This window comes from Nymphalis io, chromosome 7 (assembly GCF_905147045.1).
Source record: "Nymphalis io chromosome 7, ilAglIoxx1.1, whole genome shotgun sequence".
NCBI classification, from domain to species: Eukaryota; Metazoa; Arthropoda; class Insecta; order Lepidoptera; family Nymphalidae; genus Nymphalis; species Nymphalis io.
Window position 1 is genome coordinate 3502695 of NC_065894.1, and position 12714 is coordinate 3515408.

The window sequence follows — 12714 nt, forward strand, 5'->3', positions numbered from 1 at the left end:
TAGAAACTTTTTACTTTATATTTTTACGTTTGAAAAACTTTTTTATAATTATATGAAAAAAATATTTATCTATTACTATAAAACAACAGAAAAAATACATAATCTTCGCGAATTAGAAACAAATTTATGAATAAGATAAAATTCTTTTAGAATTAAAAAGATAGGAGATACTAATACTAAAGATAAGCTTTGTGCAAGCTCGTCTGGGTAGGTACCGCACACTCATCAGAAATTCTATCGCTTAACAGCAATACTTATTATTGTTGCATTCTGGTTTAAGAGTGAGTAAGCTAGTGTAATTTTAGGCACAAGGGACAGTAGATCTTCGTTCCCAAGTTTGGTGGCATTTTGGCAATGTAAGAAATGGTTAATATTTTTTACAGAGCGAATATCTATGGCATGTGGTGACCACTTAACATCATGTGGCCCATTTGCCCGTACTTATAACATAAAATAACGGGAAAATATTTTATTTCAGCATTGAGCATTTTTTTAGTCCATTATATTATCATTTATTTTACGACTTTGTAGTTTTTTTATTCCATAATAAATTCTAAATGCTACAAATAGATTACTTAAGCCGAAGTATTGTTTAAACACCACCAGTCATTATGCTTTCGAAAAGGCTTTGACGCCTTTATAAAATGGCAATGGTCCCATAAATATGCTATACAGCTTAATAAATTCCAACCAGTAATGTATTGCGAAATTTTCACTGCGCATGTTTAGAACTGAATGCATGCGGCGTTCCAAGTTTGAATCCAGTAGCTTACGGACCGTCGTGCTGGGTTGACGAGTGCACTCCGGGTTATCAAATCAAGTTTCAGTTATACGGTGTTCTTGACTGTGCGTGGTTTTGAACTATCATGTGGTTTTGTTGATTTGGAATATTTTAGGTGAGTTTTTCTATCGTATGTCGTAATTTTATTATATATGTATTTATTTTGAAGACTGTTTCTTTATTTTATTTGAATTCGAGTGTAATTGTGATATTTTCGTTTGAGATTTAAACATTATTAATTATTTTTAAAAACTAACTTATGAGGGATAGCATAATATAAAAAATATAATTACAAATTATAATAAAACGTATGCTGTTTCAGTATCTTTAAAAGATTATCTTTAGAAGTTATCAGTATTTTTCAAGTTTTTATTTATATATTTAATTTTAAAATATCGAACACACATTTGGGATTACATTTATTTTTAATTTTATGTACGTTAAATAGATGAGTATTTTTATTACAATCAAATATTGAAATTATTTGTAATAATAGTAAAAAATTATCATCACGACACTTAATTTAGTGCTTTATACATTTAAGTTATGTGCTATGTTCAATGGTACAAATTACGCGTATTTATAAAAATATAATTTATTATATATAAAAGCCAGTATATATACAATAAAAAAGAGCAAATCAATGGTAAAATTTCCATAAAACATATTTTATAGGTTTCTTGAAATATCTCGACCGTTCGTGTACGGAAATATATTGATTCCTCCTGATTCCTAAGTTCCTCAATAATAAGAGTCACATTTTGACCCAAAAAAAGACAGCAGATTTATTACTTAATAAGGAGTTTTTATATTGCTTTTGATTTGAAATGGGATTGCCTTTTCGTATATATATAAGATTTGTAAATCAGCATTATTGGTTGAACACATTAGGGTTGTTGCTCAAAAATTCGTTTAAAAATATAGTTCGTTATTTTTAGTAGTTTTTTTTGGATTATTACTTAACTTAACATTAACTATTAAACAGTGAAGAAGATATAAAGGACTTCTTTGTTGAGGATACGAAAAATTTTAATCGAAATAATAAGTGGAATTAACGATATTTTAAACGAGTTCTTAGTTCTCGTTTTACACGAAAAAAAATTGGAGTTGACATTTGCCCTTTGACGTTTTTTTAAATAATGATATACAAATAAATTTTAATACATAATGAGGCATATATCCGCCCGCGCTGATATTCTACAAACAGCAATACTTAATATTGTTATCTTCCGGTTTGAAGGGTGAGTAAGCGAGTGTAACTACGATATAAAGACGTAACATCTGTTCCTAAGATTGGTTGCGCCATCAATTGGCGATGGTGCCAATGACAATGGGTGGTGGTTACCACTTACGATAAGCTGGCCCGTTTGCCCGGTCGCCTACCTATTTTATACAAAAAATACTTTTCATATTGTATCTACTATTTCTTTTTAAACCCTTTGTGGTGAAATTGTTGTAAGAATTATGAAAATCACATTCACATTAATCGAGAAATTTAACCGTGTAATGAACTTAATTTTTTCGTATAGGTATCAGCTAGGAAAGTCAGTACTTATTAGTGGGCTTAAATTGACAAATCAGTCAGATGAGACTCAATACAGTTTACCTTAAATAATAATTTTTTTTTAATCAATGCGGGACGTCTATATGTATCCATGTTATAATGTTAAACATAAAAAGCATGCTTAGAGCTCAATACTTCAAGACACATTATGGTACAGTTTAGTCCTTATGACACTAGTTTTACAGAAGACCAAATTATATTTATAATAACAGTTTTATTTTAAGGAATATATTTTATGAATGACCTGTTTTGTCATATCGGGAAGATATTTCAAATGTAGCTTGAAAGCTCGAATGTCACACTCAAGTATCATATATAAGTGGAGGTAAAAACAAAGATTTTTGGGATCTCAATTTTAATCTGCCATTTTTTTTTTCAATGCGTCAACTATCTCATTCGCAAGAGACTTCATGTGCACTTTGTGCGCATTCTTTCAAAACTGGAAGGATTATTAATGATGTTTTTTTTTTTACAAATGTCTAGTAGCTTGAAATATATATATTTTTAAGAACGCGACAATAGGAATACTTTCAATTTACTATACACACTTATAACTTATAAATATTATATAGTAAAGTTTATGTAGTGTTTAATTTGTATCATTTATGTAATGTCATGTATATATTGTAACGTAAAAAAATAAACGACCTGATTCTTTAATTACTTAATCCTTTAAGCCAGTTATTTATAAGAAGGTTTCATAAACATTAAGAACCATCTAGATGGGTCACATCTCAAATACTTATTCTCTGCCATAAAAAGTATAACTAAATTATATTTAAGATTTATTGATCAGGTTGAGCCGAGATGGCCTAGTGGTAAGAACGCGTGAATCTTAACCGATGATCGTGGGTTCAAACCCGGGCAAGCACCACTGAATTTTCATGTGCTTAATTTGTGATTATAATTCATCTCGTGCTTGACGGTGAAGGAAAACATCGTGAGGAAACCTGCATGTGTCTAATTTCATTGAAATTCTGCCACATGTGTATTCCACCAACCCGCATTGGAGCAGCGTGGTGGAATAAGCTCCAAACCTTCTCCTCAAAAAGAGGTGTGGAGGCCTTTAGCCCAGCAGTGGGACATTCACAGGCTGTTACGGATTGATCAGGTTATCAAAGTTTACTATGTTAGTACTATTCGAGTCAATAATAAGATAATAAGATCTTTCGACCATTTGTCGCCGAATAAATTAATAATAAAAAATGGCCGTTATGGGACACCTGGCTTAAGTGAAACATCGACCATGATGGCTTAGATTATTGAAATAATTTATTATTTATTTAAAGAAAATCAATAAATAAATGTAAATTAAAATAAATAGGAACATTGAGTTTCAAATATAGTATATAGCATTATAATTTTTTTTAAAATAAATAATAATTTATAGCAACTATGTTAACTATTAAACTCTGCATATACACACAAGGAAGTATGGAGCGACAGCGGTGAGTGGACATCAAAATTATTTATACTATTTAGTATAGGTATAATAATTTATCACAATAATTTGTAATAATTTGTGATAAATATGATGCAAAATGTCAAGAGTCATGGCTGAATTATTATCGTTTATTTTATGTAGGATAGAGATTTTTTCAAATAATAATCATTTGAACTGGAAACATTACATATATGATGGGTAAATTCTAGGTGGAGCTTTGTGCCCGTCTGGGTGGGTACTGCTTACTTACCAGTTAGTCTAGCGCCAAATGTTTGTATTGCTATAAACCAGTTTGAATGGTGAAGGGGCTTATTGGCTTGTAAAATAGGTAAAAGGGACATAAAAACCAAGATCCTGTTGTTGGCGTATTGATGGAGAATGAAGAGTTTTATTCACGAATAATGTGCTTGTATATGTGAGGTAATTACTTATGTAGTTAACTGTATTCAAGAAACAATGCGTTTTGTTTACAGATAGAGGGCATAATTTCAAAGCGTCTAGTCAAGACCTTAAGGGCCCGTTTCTCGTAACTCATGAAACACCGTTACTGAATTAAAATAATCCATATCCTCTATCTACATTCGTCGAATAAATAAAAAAAAATCAACATTTGAAATCCAATTAAAATATGATTTATGTTATGATGTTTTATGTTGAAGATTAACCAGCCTTTATTTAGTTTGCAATTTAATAAAATTTGTTTTAAATATTTTGTAGTTTTTGTTTTGTGTTAACTGGTTGAGTTAGTTATTTTTTAATAATGAATATCCTCAAAGGATTAAACAAAAATGAATATTTAAATATGACTAAATGTGTATTATACGTATACGTATTTTGTAATCTAAGAACTTGATTTAAAGTACAGTTACATCATATTGTAGGCTTATCACAACGTAACGTAAAAAAAGAAAAGAAAAGTTGAGTATAGTCTATTTCAATCGCAGAAGGAGTAGAACAAACCTTTTATATACATATTGAATGCGATCCGCTAATATCTCTGTGATATTATATACTAAAAGCAATTCGTCATCAATATATCTTTATTATATATTTAACCGAGATGGCCTAATGGTTAGAACGCGTGAATCTTAACCGATGATTGTGGGTTCAAACCCGGGCAAGCACCACTAAATTTTCATGTACTAAATTTGTGTTTATAATTCATCTCGTGCTCGACGGTGAAGGAAAACATTGTGAGGGTTATCATTAGACACATGCATGTTGCATGTGTCTAATTTCATTGAAATTCTGCAATATGTATATTCTACCAAGTCTCATGGCAACAGCTTGGTGGAATAAACTCCAAACCTTCACTTCAAAAGGGAGAGGAGGCTTTAGCCCAGCATCAACAGGCTATTACTGTATCTGTATCATTATTTATAATACAACACTATTCGACTTAACTATAAGATTTTATTTTCAAAGCTTCGATTACAACTTTGACGAAATTCAAGTGAAATTTACCATAACGAAAATCATAGATTATTCAAGATCGCGACTAATAATATTGCGTCAATTCAATTTCAACGTATTTTATTTGTCATAACGTCTCTTGTGATTGGAATATGAAATAGAAGGATTCCAGCATCTTTGGAGGAGTCAGAGCAGTTTATAGGACACGTGCCGTACTTTCATATCCCTAATTAGTGCTCATCTTGTGAAGCGGCAAAGTAAAAGATCATACTTCTGAATTAGAGCAGTACGGTGACTGACACTTCTTAAGGAGTTTTTGCCCAGCTATTAATTATTCAAGTGCCATTACTTTACTTTTATATATGTATGAATATAATGAGTTATTGCAAATGGACTTTTTTGGAGTTATTTTCATTTATACAAAAAAACAAATATTGCGCATTCTGAAATTATTGTATTATAAGTATATTAAATATTCTATTAGCATATGTAAGTATTATGTAAATTAACTTCGAGTAATAAATAGTAAACGTTTTTCATATTTCTTTAAGTTGAATGATGTAGGCAGGCATAGATAGTCACCTAGAGAAATGATTCGTACTATGAACTCAATTTTCTAAGTCAAGTGTTCCAACTTATAAAACTTACAGTCCAATTTCAATAAAGTTGACCCATAAATTGGAATAGATAGTCGTCTATTGGAAAAGATAAGACAGGCACTTACGGAAGAGACTCGAGCATTTTTAAAGGCAGTAAATACAGGCTAGAATTCCAGCTGTCCTATAGACATTTGTCAGAGATTACTCGAGCCAGTCGCGCTTTAAATAAGCGTAAAAGCGCCGTAATAGTCTAAATGTTACGAATTAAAGAGATAGAAATTACTCTGCATAGATACTTCAAATTATTATCAAGCTTTTTGAAATTGTATTAAAAAATTTGTAAAACAAATAAATTTAAATTTTACATATAATTTATTGTTTTGAAGTTATATATAACGAAGATTTGATAAGAAATAATAAAATAAAAATATACAAACCGAAATAAGAAAGAGAATTAAGTTTTACTTCTGGCATACAATAATTAAATTTGATTCAGAATAATGATAGATCATTTTCAATTGTAACGGATTTGTTTTGAATATCATCAAAAATGTGTTCAAAAGTTTCAAACAATCAAAGCAGATTCCACTCTAAGTTAAATATTAATAGCTTGATCGATATTTTCCAATAACTGTTGCAATATAAAATTAGTGTTTTAGACATTTATAAAATAAAATCATTTAAACGATAACTTAGAACAAAGAAATCAATATTTATCATTCGAAACACTGAGAATGAAAAACCAAAATAATTCATGAAAAAATCCAAAAAGATAGTTTTCTTAAAAATATCAAATATTTGCATTAATCTAAGAAAGAATTTTTATATGATGTATTGTAATAAAATATGAATCTATAAGAAAAAGAGGCGCATTTCGCCTCATTTTAGTACCTTGCTCATTTATTTAGTCTCTTGGAAGTTTGATTTTACTTTACATATTTATTTTATATTAATGAATTTTGCTAGTTATACATGAAAAAAAAAAAAAAATATATATATATATATATATATATATATATATATATATATATAACAAAATATACAACATTTTGCAACTTTTTAAATTTATAAGTAGTGTTTTTTTCAGTACAATTTGTAACTAAAATGTACTAAAAAAACATCCATCATTGTTATTGCTTGGAGCGCCATCTATAACATACGATATATAGTTATTAAGAAAGATCGTGCCATTACAACGTACTACCCATTATTTCCGCCAGAAATATAACTATATTATTGAAGTTTATACAACTTCAAAAACATTATACATTTATAAATTCTCTTATTTTGAGTATTTTTTTAAGTTTGAATATATGATTAACTAATTTCACTTTTTTTCACACATCGACCGTTTAAAATAAAAAGAGAAAGTAATAAAGAGGCTTAGAGTAGGCGTAACGCTATTTCGTTATGCAACAATTTTTGTTATTTCATTCTACTGTAAGCCGCGTAAAATAACTTTGTTCCAATAAATATAATCTGGTTTCAATGTAAAAAGTTTCTATTTTGTTTTGTTAACGTTGTTATATTAAAATGAAATACATTTAGAATTAATATAAATCGATCTGGTCAAGTAATGAGGTTCGTGCTCTACTAAGCATATTGTGCACATATTGCACCTTTCTATATTTTTTGTAGTATCTTGTTTTGTCTTGTCTTGTTTTTAGATTGTATTAAATTAAACAATTAAAATAACACACTGTACTCTTATTATTTGCAAAAAAATTGAACATTGTAATCAGTAGTATATTGTAATTAGTTCAGTAGAGCTATTCTGCAAGAACAAACTCCAATCTCACCATATGAACGTGAAACGCCAGAATAAGATATGCAACATTGACTCTAATAATTATAATTTTGAGAAGATACACACATCAAAATAGCGTAGCACTGTAAGTCGGTTTTCAACATTTTACGAGTGACATACGAAATCATTCCTTACAGAATAGAACTGGTTTACAAGTTAATGAATAATAGCACTGCGGGCATCTTGTAACCCACGTCAATTGCGACGACATGTAACGTTCTTTATATTTAAAAAGGGTTTGATAAAACTACCCAAAATAAATTTCATCTATCATGATATATTTAAATGTTATATAAAAAAAAAACTTTTTATACGTAATCAAAATCAAAAGAAACTTCATGCAAGAAGGTATTTTTTATGTTTGAATTTCGAAAAAACGGTGAAATATATGAAATTAAACGTAAATTTACTGGTTTACGATATTGATGCTACCATGAAAAACAGACAAGAATCTCAAATTAAATTTTTATACAGTTGTTATATTGCTTCAATACTGTATAAAAATCTAATTTATTGACAGGCAAATCAAAAACTACCATCAGTTCAGAAAAGAAAATGCCCTGAGTTGAAATGAAACGGTAAAAGAAATCCACAGACAAAATTACACTCGAATATAACAAACAAAATCTCGTTTAAACGTGAAGTAATAGTTTCAGCAAGACCTTTTCTTACGCAATTAAACAAATTCAATCTTAATTATATATTGATGTTGTGTAAGAGGAGAAATTTACATGGAGTTCATTAGTGATAAGCTTCCATTTGAATGATTAACAGTGTTTATTTAAGTATTGAATGAAGCGCGAAACACACGATGGATATACAATAATGTATCTTAAGATATAACATCCGTTCTCATTATTCGGAGAAGAATCGGGTATTGAAAACGTAATCGTAAAATTAACAGATTGGTCCACTTACCTGAATAGCCCAGCCACTGGGCTGGGGCATTGTCACTACATCGAAGGACTGATGACTGTTGCTACAGACTTCAGGTAAGTCGCCGAAGAAGATTGGATTAAACAAACACAGATGCACTTTCTATTGCCTCACTCTCATAATCTGGTGCAGGACTAAGACTTTATGTGCTTTTATATATATGACTAGCAAAACCTGGATTTTTTATGTTATTAGGTAGGCAAATTGGTAAGTAAGTCACTTGATGGTAAATGGTCACCAGCGCATTGTAAGAAATAATAACGATCCCTTACATAGCCAATGCGCCATCTACCTTTAAACTAAGATGTCATGTCCCTTGTGCCTGTAGTTACACTGGCTCATTCAAACCTTACAGATCTTTCTGAACTTTCGAACATCCTCTGTCTGGCGTTATAAAATATGATAAATGGGTGGTACCCACCCAAACGGACTTGCACAAAGCATAAGGCTTTGGCAAAGTGATGTTGTTTTACTTTTGTATAAAGGTTTATTTGGTGTATTTGATATAACAATACATACCTAATATTTGAACTGACATAACTATATCCATTATTATATATAAGGTAATGTATTACCGATATGGAAATTGTATACGATATTACAGTAAATACGGATACAATTAAGAGAAGACTTTCAAGAGAACGAGTAAGTTTCCTATATAATCGTGCATTACCGATATTTGATATGTACAACCCACATCAAAACGATCATAGACATTGGCATTTTAAGAATTGTTAACCATCGCTTACATAGCCATTGCACCATCTACCTTGAAAACTAAGATATTATGTCTCTTGTGCCTGTAATTACACTGGCTCACTCACCCTTCAAACCGGAACACAACAATAACAAGTACTGCTGTTTTGCGGTAGAATATCTGATTAGTAGGTGGTACTTACCCAGACGAACATGCACAAAGCCCTATCACTCTGTGATGAGATTGGAGTTTGTTCTTACAGAATAGCTGTGTTGAGTTCTAAAATTGATTTTCTGTAAACGGCAAATTGATAAACTTTGCTAAATAATCACTAGGTTTTAATTACTTTGTAAACTTATTTAATTAATTATAAAGGTCAGTGATTGAATTTTTGTTATTCAAATTGACGTTAGGATTAATAATAATTGTTAAATTGGGTTAAAACGAAGTTATGGTACAAGTGGAAATATATCTATTATTATAACAATCTAGTTTAATTTGAAGTTAATCAAAATTTAAATCAAATATTTACAGTATCGGAAGTGAATTCAATATATAGGATTTGAAAAATTAATCAATTCCCTTTCTTTCAATAAATTAATTCTCTTTTTTTTTCCTAATACTTTCCAAAGTTCGTGCACAGCAGGGAGGGAGATCCACTTGGACCACTTACTTTCAGTCTTGCAATCCTCCTTAAAATATCCTCTTAATATATGGTATCTAAATCATGGCACCATTGGGAAAAGTCCAGAAGACGAGAGGCAAGATATCCTTACTTGATATACGGAAAGCTAGCGGTCCTGATGGAATACCAGCCATTGTGCTGAAGAAGTGCGCGGCGGAGATGTCTCCTGTGTTAACGCGCCTGTTCCAACTTTCTCTCTCTTCGGGATGTGTGCCGGAGGCTTGGAGAAAGCTAATGTGCAAGCGGTTCCCAAAAAAGGGGATCGGTCTGACCCGGCAAATTATCGACCAATAGCTATCACCTCAGTACTTTGTAAGGTGATGGAACGGATTCTAAACAACCAACTGATCCATTACCTAGAAGATCACTGTCTAATTAATGATCGTCAGTACGGGTTTCGACCAAAACGGTCGACAGGTGATCTTCTAGCGTACGTAACACACCTCTGGGGTGAAGCTATCGACAAGCATGGAGAATCGTTGGCTGTCAGCCTCGATATCTCCAAGGCTTTTGACAGGGTCTGGCACAGAAGTCTTCTCTCCAAGCTACCGGCATATGGTCTGCCTGCTCAACTATGCACCTGGATTGCCAGCTTCCTACACAAGCGTAGCCTTCGTGTTTTAGTAGATGGTTGCGCTTCACAATTCTATGTAGTGAATGCTGGGGTCCCCCAGGGATCTGTGCTATCTCCCACACTCTTTCTTTTGCATATCAATGATATGCTCTCCCTTGGGAACATACATTGCTATGCAGATGATAGTACAGTGCATGGTGGATACCACGGACGTGCAGTGGCTGGGCGGGCGGAAACTGAGGAGAGGCGGGAGAATCTTGTCATTGAGCTCGATAGGACGTTAGAGCTCATTGCCAAATGGGGCTCTGATAATCTTGTTGAGTTTAATGCCAAGAAAACACAGGTATGCGCTCTCACAGCGAAAAAGTCACCATTTTACCCTCATCCCTCCCTCTGTGGCATACCTGGCCTCAAGGAGCTGTCTCGTGAAACCTTTAATCTTCTGGGTTCACCTATTTTTCCGGAGGCTGTTCCCAGGCTATTGAAGTCGGGAGACGTCTTCTTTTACTTGCTCAGAACCGTCTCACTAGGATCTCTGCGCATGTAGCCTTGGTTCTGTTGAGAATGTGTTTTGCGGTACCAAAGATTACCTATCTTCTAAGGACGTCTCCTGTCTGATTGTTTCCTCAAGATACATCTTCCTTTGACAACTCCTTAAAGTGTACGGTGGAAAGTATTTTGAATGTGTCGTTGAATAATACCCAGTAGAGCCAAGCCTCTTTGCCTGTACGGTCTGGGGGTCTAGGTGTGTTACGAGTGAGGGATGTGTGTCTGCGTGCCTTTCTCGCATCAGCGCATGGGGTTGTTAGTCTGGTCTCTAAAATTTTATCGTCCGAGGTAGGACTATCATGCCTTTTGCTGCTGAGGGAGTAGCGGAGTGGGCGATGCTCTTCCCGAATGCACCCCTTCCTAGATTTCTAGAAAGGCAGCGTGCTTGGAACGATGTGGGGTACAATTCTGAGCTTGAATGACTTGTCAGTGTGGCTGCGGATTTGGTTAGACTCAGAGCGGGTCGAGGGCGGAGTCTGGAGCTTGGTTGCAGGCTTTGCCTTCCCCTTACTTTGGGATTCTTTTCGACAGTGACTCTTTGCATGTGGCTGTGGCTCTCCGCCTGGGCTGCGATGTTTGTCAACCACACCGATGCATCTGAAAGTCCATGGTGGGTGCCAATGGTCATCACGCATTGAGTTGCGGACGATGCTCGGGGAGATTTCCCCACACCACGCTCTAAACGACATTGTCCGGAGGTCTTGGTTTCGGCGAATGTCCCATTCGTCCTGGAACCACCAGGTCTTGGTAGCTCCGATGACAAGAGACCAGATGGTTTGACAGTGGTCCCTTGGCAAAGGGGGAGGAGTTTGATGTGGTAGTTCTCTCACCTTCTCTCACCTGGCTCACACAACACGGACAGCTGGGGCGGCTGCTGAGAGTGCAGCAGCGAGAAAGCGGGAGAAATATGCCCTTGTTTAATTTTTTTTTATTTGTGCCACTAGCGTTCGAGACGTTGGGATGTTGGGCGTCGGATGCCCTTACTTGAATAAGGGAGATTGGCTGTCGCCTAAGAGAGTGGTGATTTGACAGCATTTAAAAACAAAATAAAAACGAACAAAGTAATGAACGTCTACGAAAGAACTATTTCATCTTAAAAGTCGATCGATCGTTGCCTTTTTTCGTGACCTAAGTACATACCGATGGAAGATCTTTTGTATTTATATTAGTAAGCATTAATCTCTGTCCTACATTTCTTATACGCCTGTTTGGTATATCAAGCACTACCCTTTAATACTTAAATCTATACATATATTAAAAATGTTACTGAACGCTGTCTGTACATGGAAGATATACGAGTAAAACTATTATCGGGGGCCTTTATCAACACAATAGAATCCAAAACAATGATGGTTGTCTGTGCGTTTGTGCGCGCTAATCTTAGAAACGGCTTAACTGATTTAGGTGTTGTTTTCATTAATGTATTGTGGCAAACTTCACTTAAAATTTAGTGATTGTTGTATTTCAATTGGTTTATTAATATAAAAAGTTATGTCAATTTGACGAATCATGTCCAACATTTATTCGATAATAATGCTACAAAATAAATGTTCAGTTGAATTGGCTGTAACTTTAACTACCTATAAATGACAGTCTGAAAAATAATGATTGAAAGTTTATAGGAACAAAACGAGGATAAAAAATAAACAGTTTCAGATATTTAGA

At 33.3% G+C, this 12714-nt stretch overlaps 2 protein-coding genes across 2 annotated transcripts in view; both read left to right on the plus strand.

Annotated features, from left to right (window-relative positions):
• The window catches only part of LOC126769612 (uncharacterized), a 553155-nt gene that overhangs the window by 425789 nt on the left and 114652 nt on the right, over window positions 1-12714 (plus strand). The gene's annotated exons all lie outside the window — the stretch shown is intronic.
• Window positions 787-12714, plus strand: part of LOC126769416 (connectin-like) — a 49577-nt gene continuing 37649 nt past the window's right edge. The window contains exon 1 of the mRNA XM_050488180.1: window positions 787-896. The gene's annotated coding sequence lies outside the window, so the exon portion shown is untranslated. The remainder of the gene's footprint in view (window positions 897-12714) is intronic.